Below are 9286 nucleotides of genomic sequence, written 5' to 3' on the forward strand. Positions count from 1 at the left end.
ATAAAGCATATAATGTTTTGGGAGTTTTTGTGTTTCTGATGTTATTTTACTCTACAATGTTTCCACACTTTGATCACACACAATGAAACCTTTCAAAACTGAAGACAGTATGTTTGATTTCATAAACAACTTTTAGTAAAGTCAGTTCTGCAGTTAATCATTTCATAAGATGTCACATGATCTGCTCTGTTGGTCAAACTACATTTGAATGGTTTGTTATGTATTTTATCACGTATGATAATCATCCTGATGATTCGTCATTAAGCTGCAGCAGATCCAGGATCAGTGTGAGGTCTGTGAAGGGAGCGGCAGCTGTTTCTTCTTCTGCTGTTTTGACAGAACAGGAAGTGTTTGTGGTTGAGTGAAGAAGAATGAAGTCGGTTTACATTGAAGTTTATCTTTGACTGACAGAACGAGTCTGGACCTGAGACAGAGAGCAGCAGACATGTGGAGGGTTACTGACGGGTTAAAAACATCACGTCTTCCCTTCAGACACACCTCAAATCTTCTCAGGTTTTAATCTGTTGTCATTTTATCCATTTAAGGTATTTTTACCTTTTAAAACCTCCGTACAGCTCGTAGGTTAAACACTACACATTTGATCTCATCATCCTCTCATATAAATAACTCATGTTCACATTTATCTGAGTATTTGTGTGAACATGCTGAAAGTGTCAATAAATATTAATAGATGTTTTGTCTAAATATTCAATTTCACATCGTGTTCAAGGTCAAGTTAGTACTGAGTGAAGCTGGAAGTTCAGGATGTTTTCATGTTATCATTTTAACCTCTTGAAAACCCTTAAAGATGCAGATTATTCATCAAAACTCTTTATTACAGAACAAAGCTGCTACTTTTATCACAGATGAGCAGCAGAAAACCGTTCATATCTGTTCATATATTTGTGTTGAACCTGCTGTTATTGTCAATAAATATCAATAAATATCTTGTTTAAATGTTGAATTTCATGTAAGATTCAGGTCAAAAACTTTGACTAACTTGTAGCCAAAGCACTGGAAGCTCAACATGTATAATAATAATAATAATAATAATAATAATAATAATAATAATAATAATAATAATAATAATGATAAAGCTGGAAGCAGAAAACTGCTTCACATCCAAACTGAAACAGAGTTTTTCCTGCTGTGTAAAGTTGTTTTAGCAGCTGTGAGCTGTTAGAGGAGTCACATGTTCACGTTTGATAATTAAAGACTTTGTCAAATACTTAAAATGATGTTTATTAGTTTTATCTATAAGTTCATGAAGAGATTAATTGATAAACAAATAAGATGGAAGCTGTTCTTTAGTTTTTACTTGTTTCAGTTAGAGTGAAAATTCATCATGTTTAATGCTAAATGTATTACATGTGTATGTGTGTATAAGTACATACATGTGTATGTGTGTATAAGTACATACATGTGTATGTGTGTATAAATACATACATGTGTATGTGTGTATATATACATACATGTGTATGTGTGTATATATACATACATGTGTATGTGTGTATAAATACATACATGTGTATGTGTGTATATATACATACATGTGTATGTGTGTATAAATACATACATGTCTTTTTAGACCATGTTAATAAACTCAAATCATTATCATCATCAGAAGAAGAAACAGGTTTCATTTGGTTTCAGTAACAAACAGATTAAAAGATTTAATCAGATTAAGTAAACAGAGACAGAAACATTTCAGAGATTAAGAAGACACACACACACACACACACACACACACACACACACACACACACACACACCACAGTAACACACACACACACACACACACACACACACACACACACACACACACACACCACAGTAACACACACACACACACACCACAGTAACACACACACACAGACACAAAAGATAGTTTTGGGTTTATAAATATGCGATTTTTGTTTATTTTGCTTTGAATGTTATAAATGAGATTGAAGTGAATGAATGAATGAGTGAATGAGTGAATGAATGAGTGAGTGAATGAATGAGTGAGTGAGTGAGTGAGTGAGTGAGTGAATGAGTGAGTGAGTGAGTGAGTGAGTGAGTGAATGAGTGAGTGAGTGAATGAATGAATGAGTGAGAGTGAATGAGTGAGTGAAGGTCTTCTCTGCTCTCCAGTCTGAGGCATCTGATTGGCTCATTAGTTATCAGATCGGTTCTCTCGGGTTAGTTTCCTGATTCAGAGTCTTCATCACAGAACGTCTGCAGCAGCGTTCAGACAGGGTTAACTCTTCATCAGACAGGGTTAACTCTTCATCAGACAGGGTTAACTCTTCATCAGACAGGGTTTACTCTTCATCAGACAGGGTTAACTCTTCATCAGACAGGGTTTACTCTTCATCAGACAGGGCTAACTCTTCATCAGACAGGGTTTACTCTTCATCAGACAGGGCTAACTCTTCATCAGACAGGGTTAACTCTTCATCAGACAGGGCTAACTCTTCATCAGACAGGGTTAACTCTTCATCAGACAGGGTTTACTCTTCATCAGACAGGGCTAACTCTTCATCAGACAGGGTTAACTCTTCATCAGACAGAGTTAGTTCTTCATCAGACAGGGTTAACTCTTCATCAGACAAGGTTAACTCTTCATCAGACAGGGATAACTCTTCATCAGACAGAGTTAGTTCTTCATCAGACAGGGTTTACTCTTCATCAGACAAGGTTAACTCTTCATCAGACAGGGTTAACTCTTCATCAGACAGAGTTAGTTCTTCATCAGACAGGGTTTACTCTTCATCAGACAAGGTTAACTCTTCATCAGACAGAGTTAGTTCTTCATCAGACAGGGTTAACTCTTCATCAGACAAGGTTAACTCTTCATCAGACAGAGTTAGTTCTTCATCAGACAGGGTTAACTCTTCATCAGACAAGGTTAACTCTTCATCAGACAAGGTTAACTCTTCATCAGACAGAGTTAGTTCTTCATCAGACAGGGTTTACTCTTCATCAGACAGGGTTTACTCTTCATCAGACAAGGTTAACTCTTCATCAGACAGAGTTAGTTCTTCATCAGACAAGGTTAACTCTTCATCAGACAGAGTTAGTTCTTCATCAGACAGAGTTAGTTCTTCATCAGACAGGGTTAACTCTTCATCAGACAGAGTTAGTTCTTCATCAGACAGGGTTTACTCTTCATCAGACAGGGCTAACTCTTCATCAGACAGGGTTAACTCTTCATCAGACAAGGTTAACTCTTCATCAGACAGGGCTAACTCTTCATCAGACACGGTTAACTCTTCATCAGACAGAGTTAGTTCTTCATCAGACAGGGTTTACTCTTCATCAGACAAGGTTAACTCTTCATCAGACAGAGTTAGTTCTTCATCAGACAGGGTTTACTCTTCATCAGACAGAGTTAGTTCTTCATCAGACAGGGTTTACTCTTCATCAGACAAGGTTAACTCTTCATCAGACAGAGTTAGTTCTTCATCAGACAGGGTTTACTCTTCATCAGACAGGGTTGAACCCGGCGTAATCCAGTCAAACCCACATTACATACATATTATTTATAATAATAATACTTCACCTCCACATCACTGCTGTACTTTATTACTATTAACATTATTATTATATTTTCCCCTCTTATCAATTTTGTTTGTCTGTGATATTTTTGTATTTTTAATCTATTTTATCTTTTTAATCTAGATTTGTTTCTTTCTATTATTATTATTATTATTAGTAGTAGTAGTAGTAGTAGTAGTAGTAGTATAGTGTTTTATTACATTTTAATCATTTTTATTTTTCGGTCATATTACTGGCTTGTCAGTAGTCTGTGAAGCCCTTTAAATTGCACTAACCTGTCTGTCTGCCTCTTCACCTGTCTGTCTGCCTCTTTATCTGTCTGTCTGCCTCTTCACCTGTCTGTCTGCCTCTTCACCTGTCTGCCTGCCTCTTTATCTGTCTGTCTGCCTCTTCACCTGTCTGTCTGCCTCTTCACCTGTCTGTCTGCCTCTTTACCTGTCTGTCTGGATCTTCACCTGTCTGTCTGCCTCTTCACCTGTCTGTCTGGATCTTACCTGTCTGTCTGCCTCTTCACCTGTCTGTCTGGATCTTACCTGTCTGTCTGCCTCTTCACCTGTCTGTCTGCCTCTTCACCTGTCTGTCTGGATCTTACCTGTCTGTCTGCCTCTTCACCTGTCTGTCTGCCTCTTCACCTGTCTGTCTGCCTCTTCACCTGTCTGTCTGGATCTTCACCTGTCTGTCTGGATCTTACCTGTCTGTCTGCCTCTTCACCTGTCTGTCTGCCTCTTCACCTGTCTGTCTGCCTCTTTACCTGTCTGTCTGGATCTTCACCTGCCTGTCTGCCTCTTTACCTGTCTGCCTCTTCACCTGTCTGGTTCTTCACCTGTCTGTCTGCCTCTTCACCTGTCTGTCTGGTTCTTCACCTGTCTGTCTGCCTCTTCACCTGTGTGTCTGGATCTTTACCTGTCTGTCTGCCTCTTTACCTGTCTGTCTGGATCTTTACCTGTCTGTCTGCCTGTTCACCTGTCTGTCTGGATCTTTACCTGTCTGTCTGCCTCTTTACCTGTCTGCCTCTTCACCTGTCTGGATCTTTACCTGTCTGTCTGCCTCTTTACCTGTCTGCCTCTTCACCTGTCTGGTTCTTCACCTGTCTGTCTGCCTCTTCACCTGTCTGTCTGGTTCTTCACCTGTCTGTCTGCCTCTTCACCTGTCTGTCTGCCTCTTTACCTGTCTGCCTCTTCACCTGTCTGGTTCTTCACCTGTCTGTCTGCCTCTTCACCTGTCTGTCTGGTTCTTCACCTGTCTGTCTGCCTCTTTACCTGTCTGTCTGGATCTTTACCTGTCTGTCTGCCTGTTGATTTATCCCTCTGACTTCAATCATCGTTTCTTCTGTTTCAGACAAAGTTCTTCTGTCGTCCAATTTAACGTCTTTTGTTCAAGGAAAAAAGAGTTTTGTAGAACATCATGTTTACATTTCTGTGAGGAAGGTGAAACTCAGGTATCATATCAGCGCCAGTATCAAAACATTTGTTTTTGTAACTTCTGAGGCGTTGGGCAGGTTGTCAGTTTGAACCTTTGCTATCATTAAAATATTTAAATAAACGCTGAACTACGTCTGAGCAGTTCAGGACGTTCCAGGGTCACAGCAGGTTGTTTTTAGACGTTCAGGTGTCACAACGCCGGCTGGAGCTTCATGTTTACCTCACAGACGAATCAATCTGAATTCCTTTAAGTTAAAACCGTCCAGGCTGGCGTCAAGAAGAGTTTTAGAGGTGTCAGGTGAGGAAACCGTCACATGACTCATTGTTAGAAGGAAGTGATGAAGGAGTCATATTGTTTGAATCAGTCAGTGGAAAAACTAAACTGTTCACCTCCTAATCACACCTGAGATCTCTGACTCACCTGTTTATAATGAATCAACTGATCTGACTGGAGATCACTGTCTACCTGTCTGTCTCTCTACCTGTCTCTCTACTGTCTACCTGTCTGTCTCTCTACCTGTCTCTCTACTGTCTACCTGTCTGTCTGTCTCTCCACCTGTCTCTCTACTGTCTACCTATCTTTCTCTCTACCTGTCTCTCTACTGTCTACCTGTCTGTCTGTCTCTCTACTGTCTACCTATCTGTCTCTCTACCTGTCTCTCTACTGTCTACCTGTCTGTCTCTCTACTGTCTACCTGTCTGTCTATCTCTCTACTGTCTACCTGTCTGTCTGTCTCTCTACCTGTCTCTCTACTGTCTACCTGTCTGTCCTTTTACCTGTCTCTCTACTGTCTACCTGTCTGTCTCTCTACCTGTCTCTCTACTGTCTACTTGTCTGTCTCTCTACCTGTATCTCTACAGTCTACCTATCTGTCTGTCTCTCTACCTGTCTCTCTACTGTCTACCTGTCTGTCTCTCTAAATGTATCTCTGCTGTCTACCTGTCTGTCTCTCTACCTGTCTCTCTACCGTCTACCTATTTGTCTTTGTACCTGTCTCTCTACTGTCTACCTGTCTGTCTTTTTACCTGTCTCTACTGTTTACATGTCTGTCTCTTTACCTGTTTCTCTACTGTCTACCTGTCTGTCTCTTTACCTGTCTCTCTACTGTCTACCTGTCTGTCTCTCTACTGTCTACCTGTCTGTCTTTTTCCTCTCTCTCTACAGTCTACCTGTCTGTCTCTTGACCTTTCTCTCTACTGTCTACCTGTCTGTCTCTCTACTGTCTACCTGCCTGTCTGTGAGAACTTTGTTAATGTTAAGACAATCATGGAGAATAAAGAATAGAGTTCAGTAAAAGCTCCAGGTGTATCCGAGTGTATTTCAGGTGGGCTGTGAGCAGCTTCAGTGTGTCAGCGAGGCGTTTTACCTGCAGACGGTGGAGTGTGAAGCTGTCACATGATGGATGCTGTTTCTTTGTCCTCGTCGCTGATCCGCGGCAGGAATGTCAGCTACGCTAGCTACGCTAACACCATGGCTCACACACACACATGCACGCACACACACCTCTGATCATATGACTGTGCTCGTCATTAGTTCATTATCTGTCCGAAACTCTACAGTAAGTTATCTTGTCAGGTTGAGGTGCAGTAAAATGTATTTGACTACTGATTTCTTCACATTTGTTTTGTTTGCTGTGACTCTTTCTGCATCTTGTCATTTCCCTTCCTTACTGATTGTTTTAATAACATTTGAATGAGTCTATCAAATCAAGAAAGTCTTCTGTGAGCAAAGAAAGCTGCAGTGAGTTCCAGATAGTTTCTAACTTGTGAGCTCCAAATAGTTTCTTATGAGCTCCCAATAGTTTCTTCTGAGTTCCAGATAGTTTCTTCTGAGCTCCAGATAGTTTCCTCTGAGGTCCAGATAGTTTCATATGAGGTCCAGATAGTTTCCTCTGAGGTCCAGATAGTTTCATATGAGGTCCAGATAGTTTCTTCTGAGTTCCAGATAGTTTCTTCTGAGTTCCAGATGGTTTCCTCTGAGTTCCAGATAGTTTCTTATGAGTTCAGATAGTTTCTTCTGAGTTCCAGATAGTTTCCTCTGAGGTCCAGATAGTTTCTTATGAGTTCCAGATAGTTTCCTCTGAGGTCCAGATAGTTTCCTCTGAGGTCCAGATAGTTTCATATGAGGTCCAGATAGTTTCCTCTGGGGTCCAGATAGTTTCCTCTGAGTTCCAGATAGTTTCTTATGAGTTCCAGATAGTTTCCTCTGAGGTCCAGATAGTTTCCTCTGAGGTCCAGATAGTTTCTTCTGAGTTCCAGATAGTTTCTTCTGAGTTCCAGATAGTTTCTTATGAGTTCCAGATAGTTTCTTCTGAGCTCCAGATGGTTTCCTCTGAGTTCCAGATAGTTTCTTATGAGTTCCAGATAGTTTCCTCTGAGGTCCAGATAGTTTCCTCTGAGGTCCAGATAGTTTCCTCTGAGGTCCAGATAGTTTCTTCTGAGCACCAGATAGTTTCTTATGAGCTCCAGATAGTTTCTTCTGAGTTCCAGATAGTTTCTTCTGAGTTCCAGATAGTTTCTTCTGAGTTCCAGATAGTTTCTTCTGAGCACCAGATAGTTTCTTATGAGTTCCAGATAGTTTCTTATGAGTTCCAGATAGTTTCTTCTGAGTTCCAGATAGTTTCTTCTGAGTTCCAGATAGTTTCTTCTGAGCTCCAGATAGTTTCTTCTGAGTTCCAGATAGTTTCTTCTGAGTTCCAGATAGTTTCTTCTGAGTTCCAGATAGTTTCTTCTGAGCACCAGATAGTTTCTTATGAGTTCCAGATAGTTTCTTATGAGTGCCAGATAGTTTCTTATGAGCTCCAGATAGTTTCTTATGAGTTCCAGATAGTTTCTTCTGAGCACCAGATAGTTTCTTATGAGTTCCAGATAGTTTCTTATGAGTGCCAGATAGTTTCTTATGAGTTCCAGATAGTTTCTTATGAGTTCCAGATAGTTTCTTATGAGTGCCAGATAGTTTCTTCTGAGCTTTTTCAGTTATCAACTGAAATAACCCAGTACCAAGTAGTATCGAAATTTCTCCAGTCAAATGATACCTGCATTCAGTCCTTTTTGTACCCCGATCTAGAAAAAAAAGACTATTTTCCTTGCATCCAATCACTACAAGCGTTCTTCTATTTAATATGTGATTGGCCCACTACCACAGCAGCTACAGCCCATACAGTCTGTGGTGACAATACTTCATTGTACAGTTTTGTACACTTATTTAATAAATATTTAAATAAATTGAACACTTTCAAAGTGTATTTGTGTAAAAATCATTTGGATGGGGAGGAGTGGTGGCATTTTACATAACTGAATGCTTTCCCTCACATGATGGATATTGAATGAAGTAGAAAAAAAGGTATCCAATGAAGTACTCTATTGGTATCACTTTAAGGGTACTGTTATTGGTACTGGTATCTTAATCATTTAAATGATACCCAGCCTTACTAGTGAGCGCCAGATAGTTTTTTCTTGCTGAGTTGTTCTGAAAGATGAAATGACCATGACGGCTGAGAATAAGACGTAAAAGAGATTATTGTTTAAACTAATCTGAAGCTGTTTGCTGATTCAGCGTTGTCTGAACATAATTACTTGATCATGTTATCTGGTGATGTCATCAGGTGATGCTGTGAGGACGTTTGAAGATGTCCTTTTGAAGATTCGATCTGATAATCAGCGCTTTGATCAGGTGACTGTTAGTAAACAACATGGTGGATGGATGGGGGCAAGACAGCAACATGGGGGTCAAAAAGCCTTCTAAAACCACAGAAGAAGAGATCAAACTATTTTTACAACCAGAGAAGAAGAGATGAAACACTCCTCCTGTCCTCTGACTGTCCGACCGAACGTGTCAACATGTTGACATCTTAGTGTGGGGACAGACAGACCCCGCCCCCTCGCTGTTGTGTTGTTGAGGTTAATGAGCCAATGAAAACGCACAACAAGCAGAGAGTGTTTGATCCAAACAGAGCAGGTCACACACACACACACACACACACACACACAGGTAACATGAGACCGTCACACACACCTGGACGCTCACCTGTACCGGCGCTGTTAGCTGTAAACACAGAACAGGAATTCATCACTTTCTCCACCTGGTTTCACTGCTCATCTGCTGTTTTATTCTCCATGCTGTTGCACTGAAGGCTGAATATCAAAGAGTTTAATTTATATTCAATTATTATAGTAAAATATAAAAAAGGGAAAGTTTGCTGTATGTTCAGCTATTTTTATCTGATTGACTATGTAATTCTTTGTCTTTTAGAGGGAATCATGTCACATTTTCCAGAATAATAATGTGTTTAATGACCACAAACTAACAGGCACACAGCAAAGTT

Source organism: Thunnus albacares, chromosome 21 (assembly GCF_914725855.1).
Source record: "Thunnus albacares chromosome 21, fThuAlb1.1, whole genome shotgun sequence".
NCBI classification, from domain to species: domain Eukaryota; kingdom Metazoa; phylum Chordata; class Actinopteri; order Scombriformes; family Scombridae; genus Thunnus; species Thunnus albacares.